Source organism: Pseudophryne corroboree, chromosome 3 (assembly GCF_028390025.1).
Source record: "Pseudophryne corroboree isolate aPseCor3 chromosome 3, aPseCor3.hap2, whole genome shotgun sequence".
NCBI lineage: Eukaryota > Metazoa > Chordata > Amphibia > Anura > Myobatrachidae > Pseudophryne > Pseudophryne corroboree.
In genome coordinates, this window is record NC_086446.1 from 9894082 (window position 1) to 9907958 (window position 13877).

The 13877-nt window shown below is 42.0% G+C and overlaps 1 long non-coding RNA gene across 1 annotated transcript; it reads right to left on the bottom strand.

Annotated features, from left to right (window-relative positions):
• Nucleotides 1-3775: 3775 nt before the first annotated feature.
• On the bottom strand, nt 3776-5684 carry LOC135057030 (uncharacterized). The gene is made up of 5 exons (XR_010244113.1): nt 5554-5684; nt 5126-5198; nt 4622-4715; nt 4426-4537; nt 3776-4210 (listed from the first exon to the last, which is right to left on the bottom strand). It is a non-coding gene; the product is annotated as an uncharacterized LOC135057030 (long non-coding RNA).
• Nucleotides 5685-13877: the final 8193 nt, after the last annotated feature.

Below are 13877 nucleotides of genomic sequence, written 5' to 3' on the forward strand. Positions count from 1 at the left end.
GAGGTTTAATATCTCTAGTCCTCCTAGTTTGAAGCTCCACCAATATCATGTGGATAGGTCCCTATTATGTTTTAACATCTCCAATCCCCGAAAGCCGGGAAATTGGGAAGTGTCATGGAGTAATCAAACCATGACCTTTTCGCATAGAGCAGATAGAATGCCTACAGATACAGAGCTTATACGCCACATAGCCAGTAGAGGAAAATCTTTCCGGTATAGGTATACCTTAGGAAATAGGATTACGAGAGTTGGAGAGGTATCACCAGGATACTGTGCACATATCGTACAACCTGATACGTGTACTAAGCAGATGGAAGAATTAGGGTTAGGAGATTTCACATGGAAGGTGTGTAATATGGTTATGTCCTACTCCGTCCCATATGTTCTCCCCGATGATGCATATTTCATATGCGGGAGAAAGGCGTATAAGTGGCTTGCCCCAAACTCTGAAGGATTGTGTTATATTGGAAAAGTACTACCTGAGGTAATGAGTCTAAGGAGTGAGGAAACTGTAATTCCAATGGACTTGATTTATGACCCAACGGTAGAAACAATGATGTGATGAAAATGCGATTTCTACGGTCCGTTTCTTTCACCTGTTTTTCCGTTTTCTCCAAGGTAAAAAGACCCACTTGGACGAGGAGTTTGATGAGCCGATATACAGACAACAGATGGATTAAAGAAGAAGTTTTGACAACCTGATACACAGATTTTTGATGAACTATGCCATGGATCCCCAGTTTCCCTAGAAATTTTAAAATTACGCTAGCCCAACACTTTTGTAAATCTATGGACATTGACAGCTTTTGCTCGCACCTTATGGGCAAAAGCACAAAGAAGACTGCATTCAACAGACACCAAACAAGACCTCAATCGACGAATGTTCATTTACCTGACATAGAATACCACCGCATTTACCGTAATTATGTCTTTTCTTCATTTCTACAACCCTCAGGTAATGACACACATAGTCGATAGGGAATACAGGCACAGATATCAGCAATCACATATCACCCCCATTCATGTATCATCAACTAAAATGTGCTCCCCCATTTTGTTACAACCAAAGCCGAAAAGAGCTCGGTAAAGTTTGACAGCCCATCCACAGACCCGTACCACGGGATAAGAAGGAATTCAAATGTATACTTCGCAATACCTCGAAGCTTGATTTAAAACACGTACGGCACGATGATACATGACCCCCAAGCACGGATTCATACACACATGCTTCTGCTATCTCACTAGGTCATACCCTTTTTCTACCTTCTCCTCTCCTCCCCTACCCAACCATGTAAATGTATTAACCCCTGACATATATTTTTCTCTTTTTGAAATGTTTTAGGAAGTGGCAGTTATTGGTGACTGCCAAAGGGTGGACTGTCAAAGTCAAAAATATTACATAGAGAGAACATACAAACCACACACACATTTAAGTCGATATACTTGCAAATATGCGCAGCGAGCACAGCAATATATGGAAACACACGCATTTGCTCGGACATGGCACGGAGATGGATTCGGCGCTTGTTTCATACAGTACATGGTTATAATAATGTCAAGCACCAGACATCATGGAGATTTAGAATTGGCTGATGAATTGATGTCATGAATATGTATTATCTGAACAGAACCAGATGCGCCCATCATGTTTGGTATTGAAGCAAGCAGAATGATGTGTGGGTTAGTTTGATGCTGGTTGTGAAGTTGTGGGACATTGCAGCGGATAGATATGATTATATGTATAAAAGCTGAGATCACTTTGTTGAGAACAATGGATGATCAAGCCAACCTTTTACTAAGATTTTCAGGGCTGAACCTGATTAACATATACAAAGGAGAGAGAGAGACCCCTCCCCTAGGAACAGACACACAGGAGGATAGTTCCTGTCTGGGGGGGTTGGGGGTCAGTTTTTGCAGGTGGCCTCAGAGAACAGATGTAATGAAGCTACACTCAGAACAAAGCTCCCAGAAGCATGGCTGGATCATCACCAGGCACCAAAGGCTAAGTATTGAATTCACATGGCTAGATAAGGAAATATAGACAGATTGCTTTCTGGTTTAAATAGGATATTGTAACTTGGTTGTGTGATTGTTGGGTGTTTGAGTGATAGATCTGGGAATCTGTGATGGTAGCTGGGACATTAGACAACCTGTAGCATAGCATTTGTGGTATTTGTTTGCCTATGGTGATTTAAAATAGATTGTGCTGGTTAGTTATAATATATCTTGTTAATCATAAATACCACCATGCAGTTACGTTTGAACATGTGCTGGTAGCAATGGCAGGCTGAGATGTGTGGTTACATTGTGATCTGGTCTTGTGATGAATATGCTCTGGTTATTGAGATACTGAAGTTGTTTGGAATGTGAAAGTGAATAAGATGGTTCTAGGAAGTTGGATTGAAATTGTGAAAGGTGATTTAGATGGTTTGGAATTGTAAAATCAGAACATATGCATTGTTCTGAGGCTTGGACAGTTTGGAATAAAATGGAGTCTTGTGTCTTCTGCTATGTGATTGTGGGGTAGCAGAGAGTGCCATGTGTTTGGACCTGCAAATCTAAAATGGCTGCTGCCGGGTATTTTCCCCTCCCCCTTTCAACCATGTGGTGCAGTCTTTGGAATCATGGGAGCTTTAATAAAATGGAGTCTAGCTTCTGTCCCATGCGGTATTGTAGGGTTAGGGACTGCCAGTATGGGTAAGGTCAAGTATTTTCTCCACAAAGATTCTCAGCATTGAATAACTGCGCAGCGATTGTTCCTCACATGTGTAAGCTTCGCTGCAACCATATTGATCTTCTTGTTATTGTGAGCCAATCTCTCTCTCTCTCTCTTCTCCTCTTTCTCTCTTATTTTCTCTTAAATAGTAATTGTATTATATTTCCTGTGTAGTTATCTGGTTAGGTAGTCTATGTTATATTGTAGTGTATGATTTGTATTTGTATTAATTCTTTTGCAAGTATATCATTCATAATATATATATTAGGCGTTGGACCCTGAGCACGGTATCTGTGTATTTCTTATAGTGTTAAGTATTCTCAGAGCGTCGGTGACGCTAGAACAGCTTTAAAGGTAATAAGGTTATACTGTGTTGCATTTACACTCTACCACTACACAGAGGTTTACAGTATAAGTACATTCCTTAAGGTATAGTTAAGGGAGTACCCTTGCGGTACTTTTTGCGCCAATTGCGTACTGTGTTCTTTAACCTTTAACGTGTTTTTAATAAGATAAATATTTAGCTTTGTTAATATTGTAACAGGAGACTTGCCAGAATGTGCTCTGCTACAAAAAATCCACCAACGACCGACTCCAGTCTTGTGCAAAAACAGCAAATAACCTTTATTCAGGTAGCTCAAAAACAAAGATATGCATAAACAAAGATCACTGTCTTGAGTGTAAACTACCAGGGAGGTTAGGCCCTGCCTCACTCCCTCTTACTTAATAAGGAACCCTTCAGGTCCCGGCATCCTGACACTAGTGGCCCAGCCCTCCGGATCCCACTGTCCCTAGCAGGCCTATCACCTGGACACTAATTGCCTTCAGGAGCCCTGACTCATGGGAGAGACTCTGCTTTAAGCCCAGCACCCAGGTGCTGGCTGATGAAGCAGCTGCTTGGGCTAAGAAGCCTATAAGACCTGGTCTGGGCCAAATGGATGGGAACCCGGTCCATCCACACTTCCCACCCACCCCCAGGACCCTGTGTGTAGCTTAAAGGTGGCAAAGTACCTCTCCTGCCACTATATATATATATATATATATATATATATACTACACTAACACACTCCTCCTGCGCTATTTGGTTTCAGAATAGGCAATTAGATTGAATTATCTCTAAGATAGGCTGCCTGGTTCCTTGAAACAGAGGAAAAATGACGCCCAGGGATTTACAAGTACCCTTATACAAAGACTGTTCCTTAACAGGTTTCACAATCAATATTTATACAAGTTTTTGAAACATATAACGGACTGTTCATTTCATAAAAATTTATTAAAACAATTATACAGAAACATGGAGTGTGTCCATCATTATTACATAAACAATACAATGTAATTTCTCCTACAGAGATCCATCAAAGGGATATAGAGGAATGAAGGCAACTTTCTATTGTATCCTTATTCTTCCTCATTAAATATTCGGAGATAACATCAACAAGAAATATGGTAACCCAACGTGTTTCGTCTAGGAACTAGACTTCATCACGGGTGCGTCTAGAAATTATAGAACAACTGTTCAGTAGGTTAAAAAAAATACATAAAAGATACATAAAAAATACAAACAGTCCGAAAAAACAAGGATGGGCAAGACAGGGGAAAAAAGCCAAAACATGGAATGAGCAGTTGATAGTCTTACATGATTAGTCTAAACCTTAAACGATTATTCATAAATGTGGTCCACCGGAAATATTTTTAAACATTAGACATACCTTAGATAATAATGTCTATCCAAGAGAGTAACAAGCCTAGACCTTTGGTCGAATAGGTTCATACGGGGCTTCAAACCATCAATGAGGCGTGAGATAAGAGCATGAATTCAGCCTAATTGAGAATATAACAGGTTCTTAAAGGGATGTTATATCTAGATTTAGTTAAACAATAGAGGTTGAATAATATACCACATACCTCGTGAATCTGGTAACTCAGATTACATAGAGCTCAAAATAGAAGCATTTGTATGAAAAGGGGGAATCAGCAACTTCATGCACACATGGAAGACCTAATGAATTAATTATCGTTAATTAGTGTCTAACCTTATCATAGTAAAAGATATGAATAAGAAAAGGGCCTAATCTCAGAGACCGTTCATTTCATGATTCACTGGTATATAAAACACCTTTATATCAGGGATATAAGGACTAATCTGACCACCGAATTCTTTTATAAAGGGTTACTATTAACCCGTCATATGTCAGATACCGTGACCTTAATTCAAAAATGGGCATATATTACCTCTAGTCTCATTTTTCTGTTGTTTTAGACTAATTAGAAGTGCATGGTTAATCACTTCTATATGGAACACACATGCTGGTGAATCTACACCTTATCAATAAAGTCTCTGTCCCATACTACAATTAGTCTATTATCATTAGGATTCCACAAACACAAAATACAGTGATCATAACGTACCTCGAAGGTCAAATAAGGGTGAAAAATGCAGAAATATATACAGAGTCCTTATGGTATCCTATGGGTATGATACCTAGAGGATTTAATTGAATAGCAGCAGTTAGGACCTATGTTGACTTAGTCCTAATCTGATAACACATGTATACAATCACACTAGTTTAAATCCAAATGACCCAGAGATGTATAAGAACAAAAAATGGGAACTATAAAGAGTCCACTACTTAATTACCAACAGGTGGACAGTTGATGGAAAGAGTACTAAGAGTACAAAATTACACAGCCCAGCATGATGGCTTATATATAAGAGTATATATCAGCAATTTAACAGAGTGTGAATACATATTGGTGTATCGTAAAAAAGAAATCCAGAATCAACTTGAAATAAATAGAGCCTGGTGTAGAATGTCATAACGACAACATACCCTTACCTTCCAAATAGTGATCAGCAGTGAGCCAGTAGTCATGCAATGAAGCATGGGAGATGGGTGCATGCTTATATAGGGGGAGCTTTGATGATCTCACTTCCTTCAGTGATTTTTATTGGTGTTTAAATAACTGTGAATAACTAGTATTATAAAGTAGAAAAAAGGGATCTTTATTAATACCCAATTACATTATTAATATATAAATATTTTACAGCATGTGACAATTACAATAGACCTAAAGTTAAGCCACATAGAGCTTAATTAATTAACTTTCCCATAATGCCCTATTGAGGCTAGTGTCTATATGGGTTAGGTGTGATTCTGAGTGACAGCTCACGGGACCAATAGAGATATAAGTAAAAGTGGAGGCGGGACATATAATTTCCACGCTTGTTCTCTTAATATGAGTCTGAACAGGCCTCCCCCAAAAGGCTACTACCGTTGCCCACAGCAACGATAAACATGCGGCATGTCATCACGCTGACGCCAGAGCTGAGAACCCTATTCTCCGGCGCCGCGGGTTGTTTCTCAAACCGGGATGACAAAGAGGCTGATCAGTCACGTGAACGGAAGACGCTGGGATGGGACGGCTTACGTTCCATCTCCATGGTGACCCTTACGTCACCATTCCTCCATGGGCATTTCTTTCTGTGATACGGTCACATGTTGTATAATGCGGCAACAGTGAATTATAAGTAAATCTAAGTCATACAGACATAAATATATATATATATATATATATATATATATATATACACAGACACTTACTTGTAGTTCGGTACTCATTAAATGCACGCATATTACCCTGGTGTCCTCGTCCAGCATGGCCTAGCCAAGAAAAGAGAACAATTGTAGGAGCGACGGCACTCAGAGGCTTTTTGGAACACAAAGTAATTTATTCACAAAGTAACATGAGGCAGCACGTCAACGTTTTGGTGCACAACGCAACATCTTCAGGATTTATTTAACAAAAGCACGACATATACACTACACGGATGAGTCACATTATTATGACAACTTTCTAAATTTGACAGTGCCAGCACATTGCCCATAAAGTACGGCACATGTCGTACATTGGCTTGGTGGGTATATAAGACATGCCAAAGTCCGTTTGCACACCTATCACTTGTTACTGACATTGTGAATAACCAAACCAAAAACTGGGGAGCAGCACGGGTCATTGATGTGAGAGGTGAATGGCGGCAATGAAGGCGCGGGAGGACTGAGCGAAACACGATGGTGGAGCAGCTCACCGTAAATCTGCTGTGGTGGTTACATTTTTGGAACCCTTTAATGAAAGTACCTACAGTCAGATTTTGGACATTTGCCAGGACACAGCTCCAATGTCTGTTACAAAGTAATTGGCAAATATTTGTCTGACGTTGTTTGCTGTTGTGCCTCCTCGTGCTGTGGGTTCTCGTGGGAAATCTTCCAAGCCTGTTATTGTTGTAGTATCCTCAATCTGAAAACCATCTCTAGCCCGAACAAAATTATGGAGAATGATAAAAGCCTTGACAATGTCAAGTGCAAAATCGGGATTGACATTAGTTGGTCTGTGGAAAATTCTCCACTTGTTAGTTAGAATGCCTAACGAGCATTCCAAATATCTACGGGCTCTACTCAGGCGGTAGTTCAAAATAATTTTTTCTTGCGTCAGGTTTTGGCCACCATAAGTTCGTAGTAGATGCTTATGAAGTGCAAGTGCTCCGTTACCAACAAACACATATGGCACTTTAGGACTTTCAGTTCCTGGTAGACATTTCTCGTCCGGCAGTTGGTGTGTGTTTGTTACAATTGACCTCCACAGACTAGATCTTTTCCAGATAGCAGAGTCGCAGTCTTTACCAAAACCAAGCCATTAAGACTACAGAATAGTAATTGAAGTACATTGAACTGCTACTGGATGGACAAATTAGTATATGTTTGCCATCTAATGCCCCTATGCAATGTGGGAAGTTTGCATTTTTTCTCAAAATCAGCTGCTATCGATTGCCAATGCTCTTTTGTAGGTGTAGGTAGACATTCTGATTGCATGACTGACCAAATCGCTCAGCACACTTCTTAAATTATCTGAACTGCAGTTGAAATTCCGATTCGATAAGTATAATGAAGATCAGTAAAAGTGCACCCACTTGCTAGATATCTGAAAAGAACAAATACAAACTATGAGTAATTGTTCAGTAGGTCTTTCTTAAACATTACAAAATGAAAAACATTTATATTGTTATTGAATCATATTGTTCTAGGTAAAGAAGTGATGAGAAGAAGGAGCAATATCCGAGACTCCTTTTTAAAGTCGTTCAAAAAAATTGAAGAAAGTAAGAGATCTGGAGCTGGGGCAGTGAAGCATAAGAAATATGTGTTTCATGACCAGATGCAATTCTTTAAAAAACTGTATGCGTCTAGGGTTGCTGAAGAAAATTTCCCTCAGGATGTGATGGAAGATGCTGTTAGTGAAAACTCCATTCCTGAAAATGAGGTCGAAAACACAACAGTTACTCCACCACCACCAGCAGCCAGTGCCACACATGGTGGTTTTCGGCCACAAACACGCCGCCGTAAGCCGGATGAAATAGAATTAAAAATGCTAAAGGCTCTGGAACCTGAAAAACCAAATCGACATCTATCGTTCTTTCAGGGGATCATGCCTGCCTTAGAGAAATTAGATGAAGATGAAATCTTACAATTCCAAATAGGGGTTCTACAACTTATTTCTAATATAAATCAGCAAAAATGGAGATCCTTGCAGCCTTCGCCCCTGCCTTATCAGTCTACGCCAATGCACCAAACACTGTCGATGCCTCTACAACAACCTTATGCTCAAAATCCTATTCAACAAACACAACCTCCGCTAACATCTCAATTGTACCCACATTCTGAAATCATGCCTCCAATAAAGAGCCCTCAAAGTTGTCCTTCTCAGACTCTATCCTCAGCACCGTCTACTGGTTCATACACTTCTGTGGACTTTGCATCACTGCATCCATTATAAACAGCAATCTAGGCCGGATTCATCCAAAAATCACACACATGCAATTGAATTCCGACCATTGCCAGTTTCTTATATTTGTTACCTAATGTTTTGGTTATAACTTGAGTGCAAATATTGTTCATACTTAAAATATGTCCATTTTCAATCTGAAATAAAAACATTGTACCTTCAAATGTCTCCGATTTACTTACCTTGGTGCAACTGCTAACATTTGAACAGGTTGAATACAATTTTGCATTTTAGAGTTGTCATGTTGAATATGGTCTCTCAGCCGCGTATGTAATTCGTCAAAAGATGACAAGGACATGCGAAAATAATTTAAGAATTTATTCTCATCTGCTTGTAGGTCTTGAAATAGTGAGTTGAATGTATCCAATTCATCTCTTCTTAAGTTAATTGGCTGAACCCAATAAAGGCGGTTACGCCTCTGGGCTCGGCGGTGACGATATAACAACCACATCGCAATAATGCGTTTGCCATCCATGTGATAATGGTGCTCAGTCACACACACACTGTGAAATGCAGCTGCTGTTGTACATGCCTCCTTCATCCAAATTTATAACCACAACATTAAAACCGGCTGCATGTGAAAGGCACTGCCGGCCGGCAAAAATACGGACAGCTTTTGTCTGGCTTTTTGCGATTCGGTCAAAACCGGGTAGTGTGTAACAGCCCTCAGGGACTTAGTGTGGTGACCCAGCTGAGTTTACTTAGCTAAAAGGGCGCGGTGTGGCTGGCTCCATTTTCTATGTCTCCCTGCGGGCTCTGTGTGGGTTATACTGTGTTTTCGCCTTCTGTGTGTGGGTCTGTGTGTTTCCCTTCACATTACCATGTCCAGGGACTGTGTTTCCTGCACAGCAGAGTATCTGTCCTCTCCCGGAGACTCTCTACCGTGTACCCAGAATAATGCACATTCTCAGGCTAGTGGGTCAGAACCCACATGGTTAGATTCCATTAAGGGGATGATGTCTAATATTTCTACTAAATTATCCCATACTGAGAAAGAGACGCAATACAGTCTATGGAGATTCAGTCCCATACCAGCGTCTCAGACCCCTGCCATTTGCCCACAAAAGTGTACTCTGGCCCAGCTCATGCAGGCTGATACTGATGACGATACATCAGACACAGAGGGGGATGCTGTTCTGTCACAAGGAATACAGGCCTTGATAGAAGCTATTAGAGATGCCCTGCACATTCCGGATAAGGTGGTGAAGGTAGAGGAGGAATCTTATTTTAATGTAAAAAATAAATCCTCAGCTACTTTTCCAGCATCAAAGGAATTGATTGCCCTGTATGAAGAAACTTGTGCAAAACCTGACAAAAAGTTTCAGATCCCTAAAAGGTTAATTACATCCTTTCCCTTTCCTCTGGAGGATAGAAAAAAATGGGAAACCCCGCCTATTGTGGACACATCGGTGTCTAGGTTGTAACGTAATATAGTCTTACCTGTTCCTGGGGCAGCAACCTTAAAGGACACGGCTGACCGCAAGGTCTCAAATCTTTATACACTGCTGCTGTTAGAAAAGGCATTGGTAATCCAGTCGATGGTGCGGGATGTTCTAAAACCAGCCCGGATATCGGTGCATCTATGCATTCGTCTTCTGGGGAAGATGGTAGCCTCTTGCGAGGCTGCAAGACCCTTCCAGCTGAATCTGTTGGACAGATGGTCCGGATAACATCTTCACATGCACCAGAGGATACATCTGTCACCAAAAGCCAGGATTTGTCTTCTGTGGTGGCATCAGACTTCTCACCTGACCGAGGGTCGACGGTTCGGGGTTCAAAATTGGATTCTACTAACCACAGACGCAAGCCTCAGAGGTTGGGGAGCAGTCACCCAAGGGGAACAGTTCAAAGGACGGTGGTCAAGTCAGGAAACCATTCTTTCGATCAACATTCTGGAGCTAAGGGCCATATACAACGCCCTTCTACGGGCATCGCATCTTCTTCAAGATCACGCCATTCAAGTTCAGTCGGACAATGTAACGGCAGTGACGTACATAAAGCGACAGGCGGAATGAAGAGCAGAGCAGCAGTGTCAGAGGTAACAAGGATTCTCCTCTGGGCAGAAAGACACACAGTGGTGCTGTCAGCAATCTTCATTCCAGGAGTAGACAACTGGGAAGCGGACTTCCTCAGCAGACATGACCTCCACCCAGGAGAGTGGGGCCTTCACCAGCAGGTGTTCGAGTCCTTGACACGTCGGTCGGGAACTCCTCAAATAGACATGATGGCCTCTCGTCTCAAGTAGAAGCTCAGGCGGTATTGTTCCAGGTCGAGGGATCCACAAGCAGTGGCGGTGGACGCTCTGGTGACTCCGTGGGTCTACTAGATGATATACGTCTTTCCGCCTCTTCCATTGATCCCAAGAATTCTCAAAAAAACAAAAAGGGAAAAGGTTCAAGCAATTCTCATTGCTCCGGACTGGCTAAGTAGGGCCTGGTACGCGGATCTACTAGAGATGCTCCTAGAGGACCCGTGGCCTCTTCGAGAGGATCTTCTAGAACAGGGGCCGTTCGTTTAACAAGACTTAACACGGCTACGTTTGACGGCATGGAAGTTGAACGTCAAATTCTAGCCCAGAAGGGGATACCGGACAAGGTTATTTCAACCCTGATCCAGGCCAGGAAAGGGGTAACGTCTAAACATTACCACCGTATTTGGAAAAAATATGTCTCATGGTGTGAAAACAGGAAATTTCCTACAGTGGAATTTCAACTGGGATGTTTTCTCCTTTTACTACAGTCAAGTGTGGATGTGGGCCTATGTTTAGGCTCCTTAAAAGTCCAGATTTCGGCCTTATCCATTTTCTTCCAGAAACAATTGGCTTCCCACCCTGAAGTTCAGACGTTCTTGAAGGGGGTTCTGCACATCCAACCGCCCTTTGTGCCTCCCACGGCACCTTGGGATCTCAACATGGTGTTGCAGTTTCTACAGTCAGAATGGTTTGAGCCTTTACAGGAGGTTGACATAAAGTTTCTTACGTGGAAGACCGTTACACTTTTGGCCTTAGCTTCAGCCAAGCGGGTGTCCGAACTGGGGACGTTGTCTCACAAAAGCCCCTATTTGATTTTTCATGAAGATAGGGCTGAACTCAGAACTCATCAGCAATTTCTTCCTAAGGTGGTGTCTGTGTTTCATATCAACCAACCTATTGTGGTTCCGGTGCTTACTGACACCTCTGCTACCTCAAAGTCCTTGGATGTTGTGAGGGCTTTGAAGATCTATGTGAAGTGGACAGCTCGTCACAGAAAGTCTGACTCGTTGTTTATTCCCTATGATCCCAAGAAAATTGGGTGTCCTGCTGCAAAGCAGTCTATTGCTCGCTGGATCAGGCTTACTATCCAGCAGCTTCTTCTATGGCAGGATTGCCGGTTCCTAAAGTACGGCCCACTCTACTAGTTCGGTGGGTTCTTCCTGGGCCGCTGCACGGGGTGTATCAGTTTTATAGCTCTGCCAAGCGGCTACTTGGTCAGGTTCAAACACGTTTTCTAAGTTCTACAAGTTTGGTACTTTGGCCTCTGAAGACCTGCAGTTTGGTCAATCAGTTCTGAAGGAACCTCAGCACTCTCCCACCCAGTTTGGGAGCTTTGGTACATCCACATGGTACTAATGTGGACCCCAGTATCCTCTAGGACATAAGATAAAATAGGATTTTAATTACCTACCGGTAAATCCTTTTCTCGTAGTCCGTAGAGGATACTGGGCGCCCGCCCAGTGCTTCGTGTTTCCTGCTCTGTTACTTCATTAAGTATTATTGTTATTCAGCTGTTGCTGTTCCTGTTCAAGTTGGGTTAGCTTGGCTTTCCTCTTGTTTGTGTGTGCTGGTTCGTATCTCACCACTGTTCTGTTACATCCTTCCTCAGGATATGTCTGTCTCCTTGGGCACAGTTTCTAGAGTCTGGTAGGAGGGGCATAGAGGGAGCAGCCAGTGCACACTATTGATTTCTTCAAGTGCCTAAGGCTCCTAGTGGACCCGTCTATACCCCATGGTACTAATGTGGACCCCAGTATCCTCTACGGACTACGAGAAAAGGATTTACCGGTAGGTAATTAAACTCCTATTTAAAAAAACAACAACAACTTGTGGCACAGGGTTTTTCCTGCAAAGGGGTTTTGGTATTCAATTGCTGGGCTGAAAGTGAGACACAGTGATTTCTATAGAAATCACAGTATCTTTTTTTCTTGGCACCCTGGCTGCACCATCCTTGATAACTAATTAAGCAATTGGAGATTTCCAATTAGCTTAATTAGTCTGTAATTACCTTTTTAAAGCGGGGTCTTCTGCGTCCAGCGTTGGGAGCTGGGTCTTCTGTAGCAGCGGTGTGTGTAAGTGTTTATGAGTGTCTGTAATTGCATGAGGTAGTGAATGTGTGTATGAGTGGGCATGACCCCCCTTTCACCCTTTTCCCGTGTAGCGTATTCACCCCCCAAGCTGGCCACTGGAAGAACTGCATCTCCCAGAAGCCCATGCACTTCTTAGCAGCCCCCTTAGTGTAAAGATGGAGGGAAGATCACCAGTTGCAGGATTTTCAGTGAGAAAGCATTGTCACTGCTCCATCCCTCACAGGGTAACCCGCACATTAGCAGCAAATACAATATTCAATTGACACATTCCCGAGAACTAAAGTAGACGCACGTTTCACTGTAAAACAGCATTCTCAAGGCTGAATCCGATTGTCACAGCTGTGACTATCTTTATTTATTAGTTGGAGCCAGTCATCCTCCATCCTGAGTTCATGTGAGTAATCCTACCAATCGGGATCGTCCATTTCCGTCCTGATGTCACATCACGTGGTATTCAGTATAAACAAGCCTGCCAAGTCACCTGATCCATATCTCCCCAATCACAGTAAAACTGTTCCAGATACCAGGTAATCTTTTGTAGTCACGTTACTTAACCCCGCGTGGTATATGTATATAACTCATCACATGATCAGTTTCTCCACCAGTCATATTAGGGATCTGTTATTACAAGCTTCAACAATTATAAATGATAAACAAATGTGTTATTGTATCCATTATTATCACTATTAATTTTATTATTAAAAAACACAAATTGCCCCCCCCCTGATATAAAAAAATAATAATAAAAAAAATATATATATACACACACACACACACGCCACACACACATTGGGTCCGACAGGAAAAAACTAATACATTGTCCCCAAAGGAAAAAATAAAATACATTGCCCTCCCAGGAAAAAAAAATATAGTTGCCCAGCAGCCCAGAGAAGACTGACCTGGTCTGTCAGTAGCAGACAAACATAGAGGAGTGAGGGCTTCAGCCAGTTCGGGGGCATGTGGCCCTGCAGGAGGTGCTGACTGT